Raw genomic sequence first — 26,145 nt, 5'->3', positions numbered from 1 at the left:
GTTTCCTGTTAAGACAGAAGTTTATTTTGAAAAGACTATATGCATGTAACGAACGCAAATTGACGGGTGTTGCTGGACTTTCGTAGGAAAACTCACAAAGAATGAGGAGTAACTTTTTCTTAAGAGATCATATGAACTATTGTATAAGGATACGTTAGGGAGACTCTCCATGCTGAGACATCAGCTCCTGCTTGTCCAAAAGAAAGGGATAACAGAGAAAAGCAGAAGAAGGGAACCATCCACCTGTTTGTTCTAAGCCTTCAGTTAGATTTTTCTGGCAGGAAGCTGTGTTTGCAGCCAGAGCAGGGTTTTTTTTTTTTCTCTTCCCATCTTTGGACGGTTAGCTGCAGAACCTTGATGGTCTGCTTTGGAGATTAGAAGAAAAAAACAACACAAAAACATATCATTTTCACTGCCGGGCAGAAAGAGAGGCTGTGAGATCAGACAGGGCCTTGAACATGAAAGTTAAAATGGCTTCAAAATGGCCAGAAGAAACACAGCAGAGCGTTTGCTGCAGTGTTTGGTCAACAATAAGTGGTATTACAGTCCTTCTTTCTTTTCAGTGCTATGGTGAGCCATAAGAAGGTCTTTTCTCTTCATCACAATTATTTTACTCGTCTCCTCTGATTGTCTGAAGACAATTAGCATTGAGACTTCAGTTGTGTCCTGAGGTCCTGTTACCCTCACCCATGGGTGTTCAGCACCTCAGGGTGGCAGCTTCTTTCCTGAGCGGGAGTCTAATGGGTAAATTGTGTGAACCACAACACTGCTAAGTCAACAAAGCAGATTTTTTTAAATTTGATTTACTTTTATATGAATTGGACAGTGTTGTCTTCAATAGTGTTTTATATTTATACTGCGGAGTACACTGAACCCCAAATTGCTCCTGAAGGCTGTGCCATCGGTGTATGAATGTGACTGCGAGTTAGTTTAGATGGCACCTTGCATATTAGCCCCGGTCATCCTTGTATGAATGTGTGTGAATGATGACACGTAGCGTTAAAGCGCTTTGAGTGGTCGGAAGACTAGAAAAGAGATATACAAACACAAGTCCAGCAGACATTTTTTTGGTCTTTCAAAATAATTGGCCTCCCTAGATGAGCCTCGTCACGACGTGGCTCTGAAGCCTTGACAAAGGAGAGGGAGACGCAGACTGAAGGCAAATAATCAGTAATTTATTACAAATAAAGTGGATGGCAATAAACCCCAAAACAACTAGGGAAACGAAGGCATGTGATAATCAGTCAAATCAGTGGTGTAGGTGGATGTCTACATGACTGCTGAGTGTGGTGTGAGAAATAGATGTTGCATGGATGGGAACAAAACAATAATGCACGGGAGCGCAGAGGGTCTCGCTGTCAGAAAGGCGGAGTCATATACGCGGTGAGCACCGGGCCCAGGTGCTTCCAACTAGGGCGATCAACACCTCCAGGTACCTGTTGCATTAAGAGACACATACTGTATATGTACAAGTATACAAGCCATGGGACGGTCATAGCCGAGTGCCGAGCTACTAAATAACTGATCCAGAACTTCCGTTCAACTTTAAGAGAGATCGCACTTGTTACATGTACCCTGCACCATATTGTTCTCACAAGCCAATCAGAGCAGACTGGGCTTTCTCAGGAGGCGGGCTTAAAGAGACAGGCGCTAGAACGGATCAATTTAGATATACAGGTATATTCAGGCAGACAGGATGAGGAAAATAAAGTGTTTTTCAAACATTCAAGCTTTTAATCATGTTATACTAGAAACCCAAAACACAAGTATGAACCTAAAAACGACCGTGATATGCCCCCTTTAAAACCTACAGTGACTACAGTCAACTTTGAAAAAGTCAACAGTGACACAACGATCTTTTCCTTTAAACACAAAAGCTTTCATCATGCTTTATTTGCATTATTATAAGTGGATATCTAGGGGAAGAGACATGGAGTATGTTGTCAGTGAATGTTTTTCAGATACAGTCCATTCAGTTGGAACGTTTTGAGATTTTGCAGATACATTCATGAAATATGATGTTGATTCAAACACATTCTGGGTTGTGGGAATGAAAGGAGGAAGACAACAGGTGGCTAGCTTATTAACATATGCAACATGTAGCATTTGAATGGACATGTTATATGATGTAATGATATTCATGCTGTGGCATGTGGTGACAAACTGTGCAGACAGTTTTGCAATTTATTTTTTCCAAACACACAACTCCGAGAACTGCTTCAAATCTCTTTGCCTGAGTTGTATTTGTTCTCAGTGAGCCATCTGGATAGTTCTTTATCACTGTGAGAGTTTCACAGTTCTTCTGCATTAGAAAGGAGACAAGGACAAAGTGCCAGAGACCCTTTAAACGAGGAAAAAAGACAGAAACCATTACAAGGATAACACATGAAGGACACCATCTCCAGACAGAAGTGGAGGCAATAGAAAGTTAGTTTAGAGTTTATAACACATCATTCATCGTTGAGGAGGAGCGTCACTCATCCAACACTGGCCACATAATCCTTTTTTTCTCGTATCCCCATTTTTCACTTGCCAAATGGTTTCTGAGCCTGAGCTTCTCATCTCCATCCCTGACAGTAAAGAGATATTCTACCAATTCAGAGTTGACTTGGGGGCCAGATAACAATGTAATCCACTTTTGCTCTTAGTTTCTGCCTTCCATTCTCCCAAGTAGTTTTTTGGCATTGCTTGATAATTAGTTTGAGTGGAGTTAGTGCTTGGAAAGCAGCTGTCTGATAAGCGTTTCCCTGAGACATCTACAGTATATAGTCTGAAATATTTTTTGCCAGTTTGTGGGTATTAGTTCTTGATGAAAATCGGACTAATCCGGCCCCACCTGTCTCTTCAGGGGTTTTCCTTTGAAAGTGGACAACGCATATATACATCTTTTACATGTTTTTGTCATCTTCTCTAAACCAATAGCTTGAATGTTAACCCTGAATTATGATGCTGTGAAAAACAGAGAGAGAGGCAGTAGGATTGCTCTTGTTTTTATCAGCTCAACATTTCAGACAAATAACATGAAAAACACACAGAAGCTCTCTTTTAGCATCACTCTCCTTAGTTTGTCTACAGCTATGTTGTACATATTTATTATAGTGCTTTTTCTAGTATCTTTTTCATATTTTTATTGTAACTTTTCCATTTTGTATTTATGTTCTTGACTCTTGCAGTACTTTGCCTGTATATTTAGTTCCTCTTAAGATGTTTAGTGTATACACCAAACACCAAGGCCTTGTCCTTGTATGTGACCTAATCATTCTGATTCTATGACCACTCATCACCCGTTCATTTGATTTCTGTCTCCATGCTTCCTCTTCACAGCTGTAGGCAGGTATGAATGATCATGGAGAGGAAATAGAAGGACGCCTCATCTTCTCTTTATAGCACAATGAAACAATGACATCATTAGCCTATCATATGATTGTCTCTCTACCTTCAGTAAGTTCATGCTGCTGTTACGCACCCCTCCACCTCCCCATCTCCTCCCAGTCTTCATCAGATTCATCAACTCATCATTCTATCAGCCTCATCAGCCACCACCACCACCAGTGTCTGGACTCCACAGGGGGTTTATCTTGCTGCTGCTCAGGGCAGACGCCCCTCCATGACAAATCTCCCTGTAGAGTCTAAGCGCCAAAGACTCTGTCAAGACTTTATCATCCCATATCATCTGTTAATAATAAACAATTATCTTTTCTTTATCTGACTTCTCTCTCCTGATTGAAATCATGATGTTTTTACGAAATCAAACCAAGTGTCACGATTAGGCTTTGCCTCTGTGTTCTGTGTCTTTGTGTTTCTCCACTCTACCTGTCAGTCACTCCCTCAGCCTAATTCCCTTCACCTGCCTCTGATCATTAATTAAGCACTTCCCCCTCATCAGCACAACTCTTCTCACCTGTTCTTCTCTCTACATAAACTCCTGCCCCTCAGTCACTCACTGCCAGATCCATGTAATGTCTGCCCGCCCTCCCTCCCGCCCTCCCTCCCTCCCTCCCTTCCTTCCTTCCTTCCTTCCTTCCTTCCTTCCTTCCTTCCGTTCGGCTTGTCCTGTTCCCGGTTTTCCAGTCTGCCTTCCCTGTCTCATTCCTGCTGGATTCCCCCCCCCCCCCCCCGTCTCTTGTCTGTTCTGTGGATCCCCTAGCGAGTCCTGTAAGGTCTGCTGTTGGATTATTGTTCATTAAATTACCTTCTTCACGCTACTCTGCCTGGTCTGCGTTTGAGTCCTCCATGCCCCGTGACACCAAGTAGTTTTGTAGCGTTAACTGTTTTGCGTTATTTCAAATGACAGCGTTAACCACGTGTTGAAACTGCGACTGTAATCCAGGAGAAAAAACATTTCCATTGAAACTTAACTAAGAATACAGTTTAGTTGTATGGGAACATCATTTTGTTGTTTAGAAATAGTGACACGAGTCTTTTGGAACAGTCAAATGGGAAAGCATAATAAACTCCTACAGCATGAGTGTTTCTAAAGCAGGACAACATGCTCTGTCTGTACCCTTCAAAACAAATCACTGTTGATAAAATAAATGAGTTATATGATGTGATAATACTCTGGTTAATGGTTGGTTTGGTTTGGCACAAAAACTACTACTACTACTACCACCAGAATACTGGCGCTACAGCAAGTTTGATTGGCTGTGAATAAGGTCTCCATCGATAGGTGGTATTCCTTTGACTTTGTGCTGAGAAAAATAAAGTTTTTCCCCATGGACTTTAAGACAGAAATCGAATGAGCAGCACCACTGTGCTTCGAGAAGAGTTCAGTTTTGTGGTGATGTTCCGATGTAAGACAGAAGACACCCTGTCTGTCCATCGACTAGAGTTCATATTGATTTACCCTACGGAGTGACAGAGTCCATGTGCAGATGGTCTGCAGTGTAACCTTACTCTGATTAATACACCTTCAATCAAATACGCAGATTCAATTATGACAGAGTTTCTGTCACAAAACTAACACATGGTAGACACTCCACCTACATCCTGGAGCAACCCCACGTATCTCATACTGGATGGTTCTCGGGGGAGCTGCACCATTAAACCGCATTATCTGGATCGAGAGAGGATGAGGGGCTGGGGCATTGATCCGTCAGAATGGTCACATCTTCTAGTGTCACACACATAAATGGATGGAGTGTATCAGGCTAGAAACCAGGGATTTAGAAAATGTCATTCATGCTTTTATCACTTCATGATTGACTGCTTTAAAACCTGTCCACCTGCCTCAGTCAGTCTGCCCCAGCTCAGCTCCAACGGGTCCAGAAAGCTGCTTTTAATAAAGAGACAGTGATCACACAGCGTTTTTAGTCTTACTTCATTGGATCCTTTTACAACTGAACTCTTCTTTGCTTCCCTGCAGTCAACCAACGAATAGCGGTCTTTGACGATGCTGTGAGCAGCAGTGCCAAGCTATCCGCCCGCTACAAAGGGCTACTAAACAGCTACTAAAGAGCCAAGTCCCGCCCCTCAAACGCAGACTGGCCAATCATAGCGTAGCATTGGACAGCTCTGACCGGGATCCTGGTCATGGTTAAACATGTAATGGTGATACTTGTTACCCAGAGAGGTTGTGAGAAGTATATGTTTCTAAATTACCTGTTGAGCTAACATTAACAGAGTGCGTTACCATATCTAGCACGTCTATGCTACGCTAGCTACTGAAGATATAATAAATGTCTTATACTTGCATTCTCTCTAATGTCCATCAGGGGGCGACTCCTCTGGTTGTATAGAAGTCTATTCAAAATGATTGCACTTCTCACTTGATTTATTACCTCAGTAAACATTGTAAACATGAGTTTAAATTTTATTTTCTGAAATAAATTATTCTCCAAAATGAATTTTTTTTCCTTTCCTCCTTTTGATTTTGTAAGTTACTCGTTTAATTTCCTAAACAAACACTCAGCTGTTTTAGTAGATTTGATCATTTAATTGTAACACAAACTCATTTGGTTTTTGAATCCTCAAAATCCAACACACAGCTGTCACAGGCCAGAAGTGCTAAAACCACTTCATTAGCATTTCAATACCTTTGGTTGCAAAGTAGTAGAACAGTCGAAATTGTAAGTCACAAGACTAAAACATTTCACTGTGTGCCTCAGAACAGTAATTAGCATACAGCAGTAGATCTTGTAAGTCACAGACTAAGCAGTTCACTGTGCACCCGCGATAACAGTTATAACAGCAACAGTCTCTTGCTCACATCCAGTAATTAGAGCCACTGGGTGTTGCCGCTTACTAAAAAGTAAAATGTGCAACCAGAAACCCCACAGGTTAGGAGCTGAAGCTCTCCAGGAGTCAGACAACCCTGCATTACAAGATGCAGCTGCTGGTCTCCTCAATCTCCCCACAGAGGTTTGAGATAATGTTGGTAGCTACAATGCTATCTCATGCGATGAGAAAATAAAAAAGGATTTAGGGGCTCACAGACCGTGAAGCCACAACGCACTGTTCCAGACGTGCTGGGAGCAATACTCCTCCTTTTCCATCGTTTACGAGCTACCATCGTAAAGTTGCAAGCTGAAAAACGTCACCAGCAAACTGAAAAGCTGCAACAAAAAGCTCTGGTTGTTCAAACTACACTTACAGAGTTGCAGCAGGGCTACCATGTTGCGCTGCAGGACACAACTGCCCTGCCCCAAGAAGCCCTGGTCGCTCAAACAGAGCTTGACCAACTGCAGAAGAGCCACACAGCTGTACTGCAGGATAATGCCAGCTTGGAACAGGACGTTATGGTCCCCAAAGCTGTAGCCTCTAAAGTTTTAGAGAGCAACACCCTGAGTGCACAACTCCAGGCTGCTCAGAGAAGCACTAAAACCTGGCTAGAACCTCAGGGGGGTCAGGTAAGTATTGCTGTCGCAATCTCCAACCCCATGATAGGCCTCCCTCCTAACACAGTCAGCCAAGCCCCGCCCCATAGGCTTGATAAGGCCCGACTGAGTGGACAAGTGTTGGAAAAACTTAAATCATGTTTTTGTTTAGCCACTGTAATCTAGGCACCTGATTCCATAAAGTCTGTGCACACAAGCTTTCTCAGCTGTGTTCTTCATTAAAGTGTCTTAGTTGGCTTTCTTAATGGCCATCTCATCCGTTTGTTTACTTATGACCGGGGAAGGTAGTAAATCTGTTGTGTTCACGTCAGTATATACGTAAGCTGATTTGCAACCATGACGTCTTCCGAGATTAGGATAAAATGACCCTTGACAGAACGAATTATCAAAGAAACGGGTCTAAACAATGTCCAGACTTTATGTAAATGAATCTGTACCAACGCCTTTGTATGTGGTATCTGCAGTATATATATCAGAGACTCAGAGACAGACCTTTGAGCAGCAACTTGAAGCTTAACCCGTTTGTGTTTCAACTCCTTGTTTTCCTTCTTGCAAGAATAAATGTCCTGATTAATGATGTTTACATCGGTGTCGAGTAAGATTTTTCTAACAACAAGCTACTCCAGTCAATTTAAAGACCACTGCTAGGAGCTTAACAGCCTCTAGTGGTGTAGTTCTTCACAACACCATGGGACAGCGACCGAGCACCCCAGTCTGCTTGCATGCTTGATCCAGGTGTCTCACTCCCCACTTTGCGTTTTGACAGAGGAGGGGGGACTACTCCCAGGCCCCGAGTGGCATTAGTGGTCCCAAACCCACATCCACAGGTGAACAAGACACCCCGCATAGTCCACATGGGCACTTGAAACGGAGTCCCTCCCCCACACGTAGATAGGTTAGTCGTCCTCACCGCTATGGCGTCTTTAACGACTATGCACATTCAGACTACTCGGATGGTCCAGGCCCTCTCTGTGTGCAGGGTCTGCGTATCCGTCAGATTGAGTCTCTCGCGAACGACATAGAACGCTTTGATCCAGATAATCATGAGTCATGTATCGATGACTATCTTCGGGATGTTGATCACTGCCTCCTTGATCTACCTCACTCCTTGTCACGTGAAACACTTAAACTTATCTGGAAAACCACGGTTAGAAGCATCCGTGTCTTCATGGAAACACTCCCACCTATAATCCGCGACAGCTACTCAGCTCTCTGTCAGTGTCCGCCACTTTCGGTGCCTTTGCTATTTCACAAGGAAAGCAAGAAGCCCCAAGGTACTACTACAGGTGCTTGAGGTCAGTGTATTTCCATGGACGCAACGACCCAGGTCTAGAAGAAGACCATACTTGTAAGTCCTTGTTCTTGTATAATCTTCACAAGAGCGTGAGGTACGATGTCACCATGCACTGCAGAACCAGTAACCTCAACAACAACAACAAGAAATGAGGAAATACGTGCAGCTAGCATGGGAGACACGTACACTCCCTGCAAAAAGGCATGAGCACAATGCCAGAGTCCTGACGACCCAGGCTTGTGAAATCGATGACCTGGCGCTTGAAGGCAGTGAAATGTTTCGTGCTAAGGTACGAAACAGACCACTCCACAGGAGTTGACGACCTTTGGCAGCCGGATAGACAACGGAGCCAGGGGGGTGAGAGACACACCCAAAGTCAGAGTCAGGTAGAGCCTTGGCATCAAAAAACATTTCAACCTAAAAAGAGAATTAGGTTTAAACGAAATCCCAAGGCCCAAACCCACTCCGGAAGAGCAGGTTTAGACCCAGAGATCGAGAGTCTTATCCACAAATGTGTGACAGAGGTGGTAAAGCGACTTACCATACTCTGGGCACCGGTGGACGACCCGAAGCCACTAAACCTTAGGGACCCAGGAACATAGACAACCGATGCCCCTCCTAGAGCCTGATCCTGACTCTAGTCCACCCAGTCCGCCTGCATGCCTACAACCGCCAAAATCTGACAACCACAACCAATCAGATGTCTTTCCTTTGTTCGCTGAAAAACGCGAACAAAGACGTACAACACTATGACCTCTCCCTTGCAGTCAACCAGCCTGCAATGGAGAATTTTTTTTGTTTCATTTGCTTTCTCTCTTTTATCTTTTTACTAACCCACACATACATATAGCGTTAAGCTACATGTAGCTCAGGGTGAGCTAACGGCTCAGACATGTGCAGATAGCGATATCTATTATCCAGCGCCATTTTGTGGTCTCGCGAGGTGGTCACGTGCAAGCTCCATTTTGATAGGCCGAACTATCTTCAACATGTAGTTCCACGTGACGTAGCTACGTTTAGATTACATCATACATTGTCTGAGCGGTGCTCTCATCGGAATGAAAATAAATGACATCATACACAATGTCAGTGCATTCTCTTGATAGGTGCATGGTTTCCAGAGTTTCACTGAGGAGTTTTGTTTTTCCTTCATATAAGAACCCAAATGAATGTTAATTACTACGTGAAGACAGGCTCGCATGGTGCAACCTGTTGTGACTCTGGGTGGCTGTCATTTACAGCGGAAAATCGTCTCTCATACTCATTCATATTTGTGAATACATGTTTTACAGTTTCAATAATTAAAACTGCTGGGCATTAATCAGCTTAAGAACCCCTAAAATGTTTAGGCTTTCAGGGGGTTCTCAAGGGTCAATCAAGGATTCAAGGGGTTTCGAGAAAGATCCGGATTCACTGCAGAGTTGGACCTGCAGTCCGAAGATCTGGTGGAAGGCCGTATTGCTGGGCCCGCTGTAAGAAAAGGGAGGCATGGGAGAGCCAGAACCAGGACTGAGCGGGGCAGACTGTCAGACACCTGCTGCAGTAAAATAAGACGTTTTCTAAAAGGGGATTGTGGCGCTTGTAAACACTACCACTTTCATTCCAGAATCAACACAAAATAAAAGTTCCTTGTTGTAACTTTAGACAACTGACTGCTGCACTGTGAAGTGTAGAATACTGATGGAATCACAGAACACTGGTTGCATCCTGGGGGAAAGCTTTTTTTTACATTTCCCTATTGCCTTATTGGTCCAATATGACATTTCATTTTGAAACAGACTTTCAATACTGCTGCCCCTGAAGTGAGGCAGAGTTTGTGTGTCCTTGTTGTTTTGAAGTCATCATGAAGGCCCTCTAGATTTAAGGAGTCAATATATGCCATCTTCATTAGGAATTTAAGAGGCAAACCAATAGTTAGTGCCACAATCAATTACCCGTCTGCTGTCAGGTATGTCTGAATCCATCCACTCATTTGCAGAATGAGAGTTTCTAACTAGCAGCTAATCATGTTAGCTTCTTGACCCCTGCAAAGGATACCTCCCCAGGGAGGATGGACCAACACGGTTCCCTCTTTTACTTACAACAGATTGAACCGACCAAGGAAATAGCTTATTTCCGTCTTTGTTCATATTTGTTTCATATACTAAAAGCCATCAATTTGGATTGGAGAACATTTCATTTGATTTATCTCAGGCCATTCTGTAAATACTGCAAACCAAACTTTTGTTACAAAAGAGATGATGCTGCAAAGACATTCAAAGCACTGCAGTCATATTTGTTTGGACGTCATTTGTCTTTGTGGCATCAGTCCCCCGCGGAGAGACTGAAATGTCAAATATTTATTCCATTCAAAAGGCAAAAATAAATGGAGGCTGTTCTGAGTAGAAACACAAAGTTTGGATCTATAATGCAGCACTATGCTGCCACTCCTGGAGCACAGTTTACTGAATAAACATGGCTCATTTATTGAGATGGTCAACTGTTACAATACAAAGCAGATCTGGAAAAAACAAAAACGTTTTAAAGGTATAATATAAAATAAAATTGAATAAAAAGAAACATAGATCCCTTGTGTCTATTGTTCAGCAAATGAGTATGAAAAGGACTATGAATCTCAAACAATACTATTTGTTTTGGATGTCGGGAATGTTAAAAAAAACATCAATGGTGGCCTTTTGACTTTTTAAATATTGAATGAATCATGTTTCGCTAACCTTAACCCAGGTGCTTTAGTAGCCTTAAGCCAGGGGTCGACAACCCGCGGCTCCGGAGCTGCATGCGGCTCTTTAGCCCCTCTGTTGCGGCTCCCTGAGGCTACATCCACACTAATACGTTTTAACAAAAACGATCTCTGTCCACACGGCGTTTCAGCATCGTTTTCGGAATGATCTCCGTCCAGACTAAAACGCCTGAAAACTAATATCACGTGGCTATTCACGTACACTGCTCATGTTTGTGAATTTCCGGGTAAGGGTCACGTGATGGGGCGTGACGAATCAGGGAATGACAAGTCGTGACTGCTATGAACCAATCAAGTACCGAACGTGGGTGTCAACGTCATAGTTTCTAAACGTATGCGTTTACGAGCGTCCACACGAAGAGGTAACCCCGGAGTTTTCAAACTCCTCCGTTTTCGGTGCTCGAAAACTCCGGCGTAGTGTGGACGCTCAGTTTAAACGTAGCAAAACAACAACGTAGTCGTGTGGACATGGCCTCAGGCTTTCACAAAAAATAACATGGAAATAAATAAAAGGTTATTTTTATTAGATTTTTTGCACAGTAGACAATCTTTCAAAGGGAACACCTCTTACCTTGGAGTTTGAGGTGATACTGTGTCACTGAAAATAAAAAATGTTTTAATATTTTGTCAACTGAAATGTGCGTCACATCCTATTACGTCGCTGTCAAGAGCCTTTCCCTGCAGGTGGCTGATCATGATTTTCAGACCCCCGCCCTCGGTAAACTATCAATGGATAAATCAAAAAAAGGAAAGTCACGGAGGGAAATAGAGTTTAATTCTGCGTGGTCTGCGTATTCATTTGCTTTCACTGCCAACGATGCCGGCTTACCTGTCTGCTTGAAATGTGGCAAGAAATTAGCAAACAACAAAAAATGACATGTTGAAAGTCACTTCCAGAACAAGCACACAGCATTTGCTGAAAAGTATCAAGCTGGAGATGAGCGACAAAGAGCGAATCCTCAACTGCTGCAGCAAACTGAGCAAGTTTCTTTCTCCTCTTCATCAGAGTTTGATGTTGTTATAACAGGTAAAATAGCAATAAAATGTCAAGAATTGTCTTCATTCTTGTTCTATATTTTCATAAATACAACAAACTATAGTTTTTGTATGTATAATATAACTATATATAAAACTTTATAAGCTGTGATATCAAATAGCTTTTGCAGCTCCAGACAAATTTTGTTTGGTGGAAAATAGGGCAAAATGGCTCTTTGGATAGTAAAGGTTGCCGACCCCTGCCTTAAGCTAACAACATGTAGTCAGCAAGACTTCATTAAAACCTCTTGAACCCTAAGCCTTTTTTTAGGCCTCTTCTCGAAAATTGTAACCCATACAAAAGAGACTACAATTCTGTAACAAGGTCTATTTTAAAAATTGTGATGCATGAATAACACTAGGGATTGTGGGATTTGATGAGATGAGTAAATATTGTGTATATGTTACTGGTTAATAGTAGCTGAAGACTGAACACAGCAAATAGGGGAAATTCCCAGGTTCGTCTGAAGAAAAAGCACTGTAATTTATTAAATGAGGCCCTGGCTAGCCTAAAAACATTCCCAATTCATAGCACAAAGGGTGCAGGTGCCTCACAAAAAGATTTGGTGTAAATAATGTGAAGCAAACCCCAGTTATAGGTGTTTATATAAAAGAAAACATGCCAAATTCTCATTTTCGAACCAGAATTTGCAGCTGTTCCATTGTACTTTTATATACTATATAACTATATATTTCACTATATTTCACTATGTTTATCACTCATATTGTACAATCTATCCTAACAGAGCTGTTTGGCATCATTTTGACCTCTCATATCTCTCCTTGATGCATTTTCCTCGTCTCTGTCTGTTTGTCTGGAGCCCTTGCTCAGGCTGTGCTGGGCGGATCTTGTCATGTGACATCTCATTAGATCCGGGTGCTTATTTGGAACACACCCATGTGTTCCATGAAGTGATTGACAGAATTTTCAGCCAATAAAACTCCAAAACCGTGCCGCGGTCAGCCTCCAAGCCCCAAGCTCCCTGTATGATTCGCCGCCGGCATTTTGACCTCCATCTTGGCTCAGATGAACGGAGAAATGCCATTTTAAGTTCCAGACGTAGTCAGTTAGCAGACGAACACATTTGTCATATGGAATAATTTGGGATTTCACCGTTTTCGCCCTGAAAAACCGACTCACGGTATGATACAGTTCTAATATTTGGCAGTGTGGTGCTTTCACTGAGAGTAATTTGGATGCTACCGTTGAAATCTGTGTGAAATGCTAATGCTGTTAGCTGTGTGATATGCTAAGGGAGAAGCAATGGCCCCGGTTTACGAAGCAATCTCTGAGTTGTTGGCTCGCCGGCTGTGGCATAAAATACATGATATTGTGGCGGATCTTCTTAGTTAGTTAGTAGAATAGTTTATAATGGTGTTTGCAGTGTGTAAAATGGTTTACATGATTAAGTTAAGGAGACTTTTTTCGAAAGAATAAAAAAAAAATGTATTATTTATTTTATTTATTTCTTTGTGAAAAGTCCATTCTACGACATTTGGAAGAGGTTGGTGTAAAGTCCTAAGCTTTGTACAACCATCCACCAACCCAAACTCCTCCAGTGAGGCTTCACACTACCTGCACTGGAAAATAACCAGCCTGGTCTCCTAAAAACACAGGACTTTCACCCAGGAGACTGCTGCTCTTGTCCCATCTGAAGCCAAAGGTCAACATTCACCGATTTTACATTACATCTGTAACTTAAATAACATAACATATACACTTATTTTAAGCCAAACCATAATGTTTTTACTAAACATTAGTAGTAGTAACATAAGCACTTTTGTTGGATTTTTGTTTTTTACAACTGAATTGAACTGCAACTGTTATCCGAGAGGAAATATGTTCCATCAGTCTGGGATAACCATAAGATCATATAGTGCGGGACTTTTGCCCCAGATATAAAACAGGCTTGTAGGTTTTTATATCAATAATCAGCATTTGACCCCCCCCCCCCCCTCCCCGTTCCATCAGTCGTTCGAAACAAACCCAAAGTGACAGCAGCTGTAAAGAAACGTACGATGTGAATGATTAATAAAGATCACTTAAAGGCTCTACCTAATTAATAAAAGATGCTGCTTGTTTTAACCTCCACCCCCTGCTGTGCCTGTTCTCCTCCAGCCCCTCCATCCTGTCCCAGCTAGACAGCCAGCACACAGTCAAATCCCCAGCTGGGACTCAGTGTTTGGGCTGGGTGTCTGCTCTGTGAGGCACTGCTAGCCATGCGGCACCGAGGAGCACGACAGAGAGATGGAGGAGAGGGTGGGTGTAAATAACCAAATTCATGTGTGGCAAGCAATCTGTTGTTTTTCGTTGCATGTTTTGCCTGTTTTTCTGAGTTTATGTCTTTATTGTTTTTAAAACGAAATGCTTTTATTTTGAAAGCAGCTCTGAGAGTAATAGACGGAAGTGGTATTGTATGCGCAAGGGGAGAGAGTAACGGACGGAGAGAAAGACGGTTAGAGAGTAACGGACGGAGAGAAAGACGGTGGGAGAGAGAGTAACGGACGGAGAGAAAGACGGTAGGAGAGAGAGTAACGGACAGAGAGAAAGACGGTAGGAGAGAGAGTAACGGACAGAGAATAACGGACGGAGAGAAAGACGGTAGGAGAGAGAGTAACGGACAGAGAGTAACGGACGGAGAGAAAGACGGTGGGAGAGAGTAACGGACAGAGAGTAACGGACGGAGAGAAAGACGGTTGGAGAGAGAGTAACGGACGGAGAGAGAGTAACGGACGGAGAGAAAGACGGTGGGACAGAGAGTAACGGACGGAGAGAAAGACGGTTGGAAATGGATATTAACGGTACGGGATGAGTACCCCCCCGAAGAGGCACAAGCTCTTACGTTGGTTGTTTGTAGTTGTTTGTTGTTTGTTTGATTAATCAATAAATTACACAATCATCAGTTAAGTGTCAAACCATCATTCGGAGGGATACGCTACAGTAAGAGCTTCACCTTCATCTGCTACACCTCGCTACTTGTGGAACAAAGACGGAACGGCCACAGAGCAGCGAGTTGCAGTACCTAGCTTGATGGTCAACAGTAGCGGTAAGGAAAAATACATTCGACATTACTTCATAATCCTCCAGATGTAGTAAGCCTCTAATTTCTTGGATTTCCGTTTGTAGCTTATATATCTGATCCTTTATGGAATCCATTTTGAATGTATTTTTCCTTACCGCTACTGTTGACCATCAAGCTAGGTACTGCAACTCGCTGCTCTGTGGCCGTTCCGTCTTCGTTCCACAAGTAGCGAGGTGTAGCAGATGAAGGTGAAGCTCTTACTGAAGCGTAGCAGATGAAGGTGAAGCTCTTACTGAAGCGTAGCAGATGAAGGTAAAGCTCTTACTTTATCGTAGCAGATGAAGGTGAAGCTCTTACTTCATCTGCTACGCTTCAGTAAGAGCTTCACCTTCATCTGCTACGCTAAAGTAAGAGCTTCACCTTCATCTGCTACACCTCGCTACTTGTGGAAAAGTAAGAGCTTCACCTTCATCTGCTACGATAAAGTAAGAGCTTCACCTTCATCTGCTACGATAAAGTAAGAGCTTCACCTTCATCTGCTACGCTTCAGTAAGAGCTTCACCTTCATCTGCTACACCTCGCTACTTGTGGAACAAAGACGGAACGGCCACAGAGCAGCGAGTTGCAGTACCTAGCTTGATGGTCAACAGTAGCGGTAAGGAAAAATACATTCAAAATGGATTCCATAAAGGATCAGATATATAAGCTACAAACGGAAATCCAAGAAATTAGAGGCTTACTACATCTGGAGGATTATGAAGTAATGTCGAAGCAGGAATTAAAGGAGGAAATTGAATGTAAGGAAAAACAGCTAGCTGAGCTTCAACTTGAAATGAATGATGCTACATTACCACGTCGATCAGAACGTCATATTGTACAAACGGAGAAAATGCTTGCCTACCAACAGGATGAAATGAGTAAAAAAGAAAAAAGACTCCTAAACTTGTATGATCAATGGAAAATTAAAATCAGAACATCCAAAGAAAATTTAAAGAAAGACATATCAGACACCGAATTGTCTACAATAGCAGACAACATTGAAGAAGGAATGGATGATGTCATGAGAGCGTACAGTGAAATAAGAGAGCGTGCCACACCATCCACTGACTTGAGACGCAAGATTGATGCTTGTGAGGCTGTGACTAAAGACGTCATGAAGATAGTCAATGAACGCTTATCAGCAGTCGATGGTGATTATGATGCAGTATGTGAAAGGCATCGTCTCCGTCAGTTATATGCCCATGACTATGCGTACTCAGTATATGGCACAGCTTCTCAGTCAAGTGGCAGTCACCACTCTGAGTCAACGATCATAACTGCAAAAAGGGCTGAGGCAGCCGCAGAGCTCGCAGCAAAGGAGGCTCAGTATAAAATACTGCAAGAAGAAAGAAAGCAAAAGGAAAAAATAAGGATAATGGAGGAAAACCATAGGAAGGAATTAGAAAAGCAGACGTCTGAATTAGAGCGTCTACAAGTAGAAAGAGATATGGAAGTTGCTCGTGCTAGACTGGAGATCTACGACAGAGAAATCAGACAAGAAACTGATAGACAGTCCATTCAGCAGAACAACAGACCCCCCATCATTCCTTTCAACCCTGCTATATACCATCAAAATCCTCACGTTGTGACACCAGCGCCCACTAATGACATGTCCTGTCTAGCCCAAGCAATCCAAGACAGCATAGCCATAAACAGACTCCCAGTGCCAACGCCCACAGTGTTTAGTGGAGACCCAATCCAGTACATTGAATGGCGAGCGTCGTTCATGTCACTTGTTGACCGAAAGGGTATTTCTTCAGCTGATAAACTGTATTACCTAAAGAAATACGTCAGTGGCCCTGCTCATAAATGTCTCGAAGGCACATTTTATCGCAATGATGATGAGGCATATAAGGATGCATGGAATAAGCTCAACCATCGCTACGGACAGCCTTTTGTCGTCCAAAGAGCTTTCAGGGACAAGCTATCAAAATGGCCAAAAATTCAGCCCAAGGATGCTGAAGGGTTAAGAACATTCTCGGACTTCCTAAGTGCTTGTCTGCAAGCCATGGCCCACGTGAAGGGTTTAGAAATATTAAGTGACTGCGAAGAAAACGTAAAGCTAATACAAAAGGTTCCTGACTGGTTAGCATCAAGTTGGAATCGTCGGGTTACAATAGCCCTAATGGAAGGAAAAGAGTTTCCCACCTTTGAGGATTTCACTAACTTTGTGTCTTTAGAAGCAGAGATAGCATGCAACCCAGTCACTTCCATATATGCTCTTCACTCAGCCAACTCATCTCATGACAAAGGATACATAAAGGAAACAAAGGGAAACAAAGCCAATGTTTTCAGCACTCAAACTGCCATGAACAGTGACAAGTCAACATTAAACAATGCAAAACCAAGGTCCCCCTGTTTGTGGTGCAACGATGACAAGCATCAACTTCCCAAGTGCCCTGACTTCAAAGAAAAGTCCCTTGAGGATCGACGAGCATACGTGAAGGATAACAAGCTGTGTTATGGATGTGTGAAACCAGGCCACGGTGCCAAGGAATGTCGTCACCGCCATTCTTGTGATATATTTAAGGGAAGGCACCCTACTTGTCTCCACGATGAGAACTACAGAAGACGTGATGGTAGAGAAAGGTCTGTACCCCTTGCCAACACAGCTCCAAACACTGTAAACGAAACCATTGCAGCCACAGCACTCAGTGTCACTGGAGGTAGTCAGTCAGGCAGCACTTCCATGATCGTTCCTGTATGGGTGTCCTCTGCTGAAAACCCAGCCAAAGAACAGCTTGTCTACGCATTACTAGACACTCAAAGTGACAGCACCTTCATCAACAAGGAGATAAGCAAGGAACTACAAGCAGACGCATACCCTGTGAAACTGAAACTTACCACTATGCTTGGAGAAAACATGATTGTGAAAAGTGAAAGGGTATCGGGACTACGTGTGAGAGGTTACAATTCAGGTGTTCACATCAACCTTCCTCCTTCTTACACCAAGGACTGCATTCCTGTGAATCGTGATCATATTCCCACTCACGAAACTGCAAAACAATGGCCTCACTTAACAGCGATCGCAGATAAGATGCCACCTCTTCTCAGCTGTGATGTAGGACTCTTGATTGGGTATAACTGTCCCAGAACACTAACACCCAGACAAGTAGTAGCAGGAAAAGACAACGAGCCCTATGCCATCCTTACGGACTTAGGATGGAGCATTGTAGGCTGCTCAACACAGTGCCTCGATGAAACAGAATCAAGGCTGTGTCACAGAGTCACTGTAAAGGAACTCCCAATAGTCACGCCAATGGATGTGATAAGCGCCCTGGAATCAGATTTCAAGGACTCCAAAGGAGATGACAAGACTGTCTCACAAGAGGATATCATTTTCCTAAACAAACTCAAAGAAGGCATAAGGAAAAATGATCGGGGACATTACAAGATGCCTCTGCCCTTTAAGCAGCGGCCACACTTACCTGATAACAAAAAACTCGCTGAAATCAGACTTAGTCATTTACGACGGAGGTTCCACAGGGACGAGAAATATAAGGACTACACAGACGGTATCCTCAAGGTGGGAGGAAGACTCCGCCACTCATCACTCGCCGACTCATTCAAGCATCCAATTGTCATCCCCAAGGAGCACCATGTGACAAAGCTGATAATAGCTCACAACCATAAAAGGACAAAGCATCAGGGAAAAGGATTCACCATTAACGAAATCAGATCCAATGGCTTTTGGATTCCTGGAATGAGCCGAGCAGTTCTGGAGTCGGTGGAAACGTGAATATCTTCACAACATCATCGCAAGGCAGCGCTGGCATACACCGAGGAGAAATCTACGTGTCGGTGATATAGTGATGGACATTGAGGAACTGTTGCCCAGAGGTGAATGGAGACTTGCAAGGGTCTTAGAGACTGTTAGTGGTAAGGATGGACTTGTAAGGAGAGTGAAAATCTCAGTGGGAGATAAGAGACTGAACAAGAAGGGTGAGCGCCTTAGAAATCTCTCCATAATGGAGCGCCCAGTGCAGAAGTTAGTTCTGATGTTAGAGACTTCTTAAGCTCAAGACTACAAAGGGACATTGTCGCTCCTAATGTGAAATTATTCATAGTTCATATGATGTAATATGAAACATTCATAATTTGGTGGGAGTGTAAATAACCAAATTCATGTGTGGCAAGCAATCTGTTGTTTTTCGTTGCATGTTTTGCCTGTTTTTCTGAGTTTATGTCTTTATTGTTTTTAAAACGAAATGCTTTTATTTTGAAAGCAGCTCTGAGAGTAATAGACGGAAGTGGTATTGTATGCGCAAGGGGAGAGAGTAACGGACGGAGAGAAAGACGGTTAGAGAGTAACGGACGGAGAGAAAGACGGTGGGAGAGAGAGTAACGGACGGAGAGAAAGACGGTAGGAGAGAGAGTAACGGACAGAGAGAAAGACGGTAGGAGAGAGAGTAACGGACAGAGAATAACGGACGGAGAGAAAGACGGTAGGAGAGAGAGTAACGGACAGAGAGTAACGGACGGAGAGAAAGACGGTGGGAGAGAGTAACGGACGGAGAGTAACGGACGGAGAGAAAGACGGTTGGAGAGAGAGTAACGGACGGAGAGAGAGTAACGGACGGAGAGAAAGACGGTGGGACAGAGAGTAACGGACGGAGAGAAAGACGGTTGGAAATGGATATTAACGGTACGGGATGAGTACCCCCCCGAAGAGGCACAAGCTCTTACGTTGGTTGTTTGTAGTTGTTTGTTGTTTGTTTGATTAATCAATAAATTACACAATCATCAGTTAAGTGTCAAACCATCATTCGGAGGGATACGCTACAATGCTACAACGCTACAGTGGAGGGATTGTAAAGTAGGGAGGTAAGGCAGAGCGGGATGGGGGGGGGGGGGGGAGAACAGAAGGTAGTGGTTTTACTTTTTAAAAGCGAAAACCTTCCACACCCTGTCTGTGGCACTCAGCCCCTACATCCTACTGAAGATCTTTAAAAACAGATCACAAGTACATTTTATAAAAAAACTTTGTCATTTCCTAAAGCAGCTGGTCACTGTAGCTTTGATCAAACTTCACGAAAACAGGAAGAAATAGTGCATTTGTTGGAACTATTTTCTGCTTCGGCTTAATCCACAGTGGGTTCTTTTTTGTGCATTTGTGGTAGCAGGACGGTGTGTGTGGGTTGAAATACAACACAGTGTGTGTCTTCATGGTAATAAAGGAACATGCAAATTCCTCAAAAGCATACAAAACAGAAGAAGAATTCTGATCAATGACATTTTGTAAACAGGTCCAGTCTCTACAACTGACAGGAAATGAGTTGACTTTGATGATTGGTTAGTCACCACAAGATTTACAAATTTGAACAAGTTCAACCTTTTCAGATATAAGGAGTTGCTTTTGTTGTTGTTAATTTAATTTGTCGTTCTGGACCTTTGGACAGAATAAAGAAAACTGAGTTCAACTGCTGATTTTTTAATTTTACATTTTAGAGCGAAAAGAATTAGTTTAAAAATGTGTTTCATCAATAATGATGAATATTGTTGCCAGGTTATTATTTTCCTAAGTATAGGACCTTTTGATTCATTTGGCACATGTTTTTCTCCAAAGCGACATCACAAGGGAAACAATATGATTGAGGAAACTTAGACAATGACAGGAGACGAGGATTGAAACACCAAACTCACCATTACTGGCTGATTCACTTTCAGCCTAAAACTACAGCCACGCCTCTTTTTCTTTTTTTTTACATCTTATTGTTTATTTTTTTCTATTTTATATATTGTTTTGTAGCCATTAGTTTGTTTTTGTAATGGACGGATTGATTGATTCATCCAGTGATTCATTAATCAGCCGGTGAAGCATTCATCCTACACAGTAACTGCAGGGTCCTGTGTGCTGTGTAACAATGTGCTTTGATTGATAATGCTGAGGGCATCACATTTCCATGGGTTGAACAATATAACTAGGATTCTGTTCTTCTTGTTGAAGGGAAAATATTTTCATCTCACCTCATCACACATTTGTTTTTCCCTCCGATAGAAACGAATCTTCAAAAACGTAACTATACTGTGTAGTGCGGAAATCTCTATGGTGAAGGAGTGACAATTGCATTATACTCCAGCTGGGATCATTACGTCTCAATTAAAGTGTTGTGAAACTTAATTATTTATCATTTATTTACTTATTTATCAGAGCCCGGGGACTGCCTCCAGGGCCCCCGAAGGTCCACTGAGGCCACTTTATGTCTCACTGACGCACACCTGTTTAGAGATAGAGATTTTTATTTTGAGCTCCATTTGATATTAATATGGATTCTAATTTTATTCTAGACCATCGTGAGGAAATAAAACTCAGCCATAGTTAAACTGATGTTATCTCTTTATTAGCAGCTTGTTAAAGATGAGGCAGGCTTTATAAAGCTTCACCAGATCTTTGCTTCATTGCTATTTCAGCAATCTTATCCATTGTTCTCACACACAGACAGGGGGCCGGAGGAGGGAGGGATGGGGTAATGGGGCTGAGTGATGTGGGTGAGGGAGGAGGGGTGTCCCTTCCCTCTCTGTGATATGAGCTAATGGCTCTCTGCTGGCATCTGGCTACTGTGTATACATGCAGCTCATTAAAGAGTCACTGTGTAACCCCCGAGAGAGAGCCAGAGGGAGGAGGGAGGGAGGGGTATAATGCAGGGTGAGGCGTAACGCCACGCTGACAGCGGCACCAAATTAGCTCAGTTTCCTTCTACAGTGGGACATCATCTTCCATTGATTTTTGTCACACTGCCTTTTCAGTGAGTACTGGTGCTCCCTGTGGTGCTGATTGGGGTTGTTTGTTGTTTTCTCGTGTAGCTGGAGACCCACAGGGCCAGACAAGTGCAGGCAGCACCGTGCCACCGGAATCATCACAGGCCTTCGCACCAGTGAATTATAATAAAGTATCCATAAATGATCGGCTTATCAATGTGAGAGGCTCTTTTTGCCAGAGCTTAGCAAGTAATGACTGACAATTACTAAGCTACTAAACAGGTGTCATCAAATAGATTAAAGAAATAAATGAAATGTAAAATTGCTTTCATTTTTGAACAAAAAATATCCATCACTTAAAGCCACAAAACTAAAAGTTCCACACATTATTTTGTTAGGGATTTTTGACTCTGAAAGAATCAAAGACACACAAATTAACATTTATTTGTACTCATTTTAATTGTGCTTCAGTCCCTAGACCTCATAAATATAGGTATAAAGGAAGTGGTTCCCAACCTGGGGGTCAGGACTCCTAAGGTGCCGATAGATCTGAAGGGTCACTTGACTATCAAACGGCTGAGCACTAAATTAGTTTTTCACTTACTTTCATCTCTTCAGGTTTCAAAAACTTCCTTGAATTAAACAACCGGAAAGAAAATAAGTCACTCTTTTTTTCATGTCCAGGCATTTTTTTATTTATTGTCATTTCTATTTCTTTTGTAAAATTCTGTATCCATAACAGTGGCTTTGAGAGGCTATAGGGATGTGTTCATTTCAACCCATTCTCACTTCAAACAGCTGCTTGGTCAGTGGCCCTACGCTTCAAACTATGCCGCCACATACTCCAGCGTCAATTTTGGACACGTCAATTTACGCTACATACCAGTGCCAGCAAAGCCTTCTCTGCTGGCCTAAAGAGAATCACAAAATTATAGCTATTTTATAATTTTTCACAAATACACAGTTTTTCCCATTAGCAGCATTAACGTGCGGCGTGATTGGTCAGCGGGCTAGCATGACTATTGTGACGCTGAAGCAGCTAGCAGAACTCAGTAGTAATAAGAGTTCAAGTTGAAAGATATGTAAGAAGTTATGACATTGACATGACATTTTTAGCATTTTGCTTGGTGTGGATACATTTTTTTTTAACCTAGCTGTGTTTGGGCCCTAACCCTATTTTGTAGGCTTCTGCTCAAAAATTGCATACCATACTAAAAAGTGCATTTCTGGGTCTATTTTAATAATTTTGATGTTATAATAAAGGTAACACTTGTGAGATTTGTTCAGATGTGTAAATATCAGTGTATGTGTAATTTTATATACTATATATTTCACTTGTTTTATCACTAATGGTGTTCAATACATCCAAATACAGCAGTTTGGCTTTATTTTGAGAGCCAGAATCCTCTCTGAGCCCTCTGTGTCTCTGCATCATGGAGTATGGCTGACTCCAGTTCCTCTGTGTCTACGCGAACCTGTAAGTCAGCAGCCCATTGGTCGATATCAATGAATCATCCCTCTTTCGACGCGTTAGAGCCAATAGAATTGAGCTATACACACACGTGGAAAAGATTGACAGCACGTCAGAATCAAAAACGCACCGTCTCTCGTGAAGCGTAAAAACCGATAAGCCAAAATTCAAACCCTACCCCCAGCCTTTACGGAAACAGATTTATGACAAACAGGACATCCGTAGAACAGATATTCGAAACAATACCTGCAGATTTTATGCCTTTGTCTTCACGAAAACAGCTCAAGGTGAGGTGCGTTTCTGATAATTATCGATAAAGCGGTTTGTGGTTCTGGTGCTTGTTAGCTCATATCTCTGTAATGGTTTCACAGAGAGATATATTGAAGATATCTCCGTAATCTGTGTATAATTCTCTTGCTTTCTGGTATCTCGGTTTTCTGTGTTAGCTTGTAACTTTGTCTTGGTAGCTCCGACCGAGCTCAACGGAGTGGGCTCAGCCATGGCATTCTTTTAGTTGTTTGTTTTAGTTGTGTAGAACTGTGTTTGGAGTGTGTAAAAATGTCTTACATGATCTTGTAGCCCAGACATTTTTCTTTAAGGAGGTATATAACATGTGTGTAACATTCATTATATTCGTTCCTGAAAAGTGCATTGTACGACACTGTACGCTAAACTTTCTCGATGGAACCCCAAATGGTCCGCGGTCGGGACTCAATGGCTGGAGGAGAAACGGATTTCTCAAGGAGGACATTTCAGGAGAAGCTGGACATCGTAAGAAAGGGTCGGCCTACCCCACAGCTAAAAGCCCTGACCTAGCAAGGAAAAGGATTTGTATGCTACGCTAACCTGAGTTAGCTAACCAAGGCAGCAACAAGGCACCATAATACGACAGGACACTTACAAGCTATGGTGCTTTTGAAAACTTTAGCTGAGACCCGAGTGGATCTACAACTCAACAAACACGTTCGCAGGAGGACCTCTGGCTGGAACTGAACCTCACCGATGTTCTGTACAACCGCGTCATTAAACTCTTTGTTAAGAAAGGAGGATGGACTTTGTCTTGAAGTGAACAGCGGCTTTGGTAAGTGAAGTGTTTTTACATCTGTAGTTGCGTTACTGTGTTCATTTGTCTATAGTGTCGATTTTATGATATGATTAATATTGTTCCCTCTGATGTGAATCATTTTTGAATGGCTTGTGCTCTTCAGTGTGTGGTGGAATACGTATTTTAGCGCCGCAGTGTTGCTGCATTGATGTGTCATGCTTTGTTGTCATATAAATATATGTGACTGGTTCTTGAGAGTTTGTTCTTGTCATTGTGTTAACTACGTTGATTTTTACTATATGCATTGTCCGTTAATAACGAAGCCTCCCATCATACGCGGGGTTAGGGTCGGACATTTGATTCTCTGTTTGGGCTGTTTTCTTTTACAAAGCAGGAATTATGGTCTGGAGAAATGGGGATTGTGTGGCGATTGCTTTAGCTCCGCTTGAATAGGGAACAGCTAAATGCTGCGGGGAGAGTTTTCAGCATGTGTGCTGCTGTTGTTGTTTTCCTGCTAAGCTAGTTTAGCATAGTGTGCCTCCCAGAACACACGCGCCTCACCAGAGTACAATGTTTTGGTTCCGGGGTGGGCGTGTCAGACAGCATGTTGCCAGGTTGAGCGAAGTCCACCGAAAACATATTTCCCACAATTTAAGCTTCTGCATTTTCCAGATGCACAAGTATTATTCAAATGTATTGTTCGGTTCGTAAGCCTCGTACCGAACGGTTTAAAATGAATGTGTGTATTGTTACACCCCTAGAAACAAATAATAATCCGTAGCTGTGGTATCTTAATGAGGTTATTAGGAGGTGGTTCAACTGTAGTAGGACAGCACTGAAGGCCCAGGTATAAAATGCATGGCCGCCACTGTTACATACACATACACTGCAAACACTTATCAAAATACATCAACTTGGTTAGGTTTAGGAAAAACAACTGCTTGGTTTGGTTTAGGACACGATTGTGGTTAGGGGAAAAACAAGAATGTTTGTTAGTAACACAAGTTAAGTTGCACAATGTAAGCTAAGTTATGTAGCATAAAGTTAGTCAACAGTGACTCTTGGTTTTGCATGGAACGCAAACACCAGAATCAGAAACAGTTTTTTGCCCAGTACGTTACACATACAAGGAATTTGGCTATAGGGGATTTGGTGCGTAACAGTAAAACCCAATAGTATGACATCATTTTAAAATAGAAAATGTGAACATTTACAGTAAAATATGAACAAATAAACAAATAAGAGTATGTTCAAACAAGAATATTTTGAAAGTGTCAAGCATATTGAAAGAGAAAGTCTCTTGGATGAGATTCCTGTGTTTTCTGAAACATCCATTAACCCCATGCTCTTCTCTCCACAGACTTTAAAGCTTTTCAAACTATAGGGTCTGCAGGGGTGGACAGCCATTAGGAAGTTCAGGAATACTCTCGAATAGCCGATCCGTTGCAGGCCAATCCAGCGTGTGTTTTTATTTTTTAAGTTTCTGATATCAGTCCAGCTGTCGGACTGGGATAGAGGTGGCATTCTAGGTCCAATTGTTATCATGAACAAAAATACCCCCCTTTGTGCATGTACGATACATCAACCGTGCATGAGGGACAGAAAATGTAAATGTAGAGAAAGCAGACAGAGGGGGATGGATGAAGAGTGGAAGAAAGAGAACAGATGGCCAACGAACAGGACAACACTGCCACAACAGAAGGAGGACCTCAGCATCCATCTCGATTTTTTTTTTCAATGTGAGGATAAGCAACGAGGAGACAATGACAGAGAAAGAGATGAAGAGAGAGAGAGATGGATGAGCTGAAGATGATGGATGAGACAGAAATGGGACCTGCTGCCCAAAATAAAGTGCTAAGATGGCTCAGGATGTATAGCGTCTTGGTGGGAGAGGTTAAGTGCAGGACTCTGGTGGAGCCACATGGTGACAGAGAGATGAAGTGGTTTACACTTAAGATTCAAC

Source organism: Pholis gunnellus (assembly GCF_910591455.1).
Source record: "Pholis gunnellus genome assembly, chromosome: 3".
NCBI lineage: Eukaryota > Metazoa > Chordata > Actinopteri > Perciformes > Pholidae > Pholis > Pholis gunnellus.
This window is presented reverse-complemented; position numbering follows the sequence as displayed.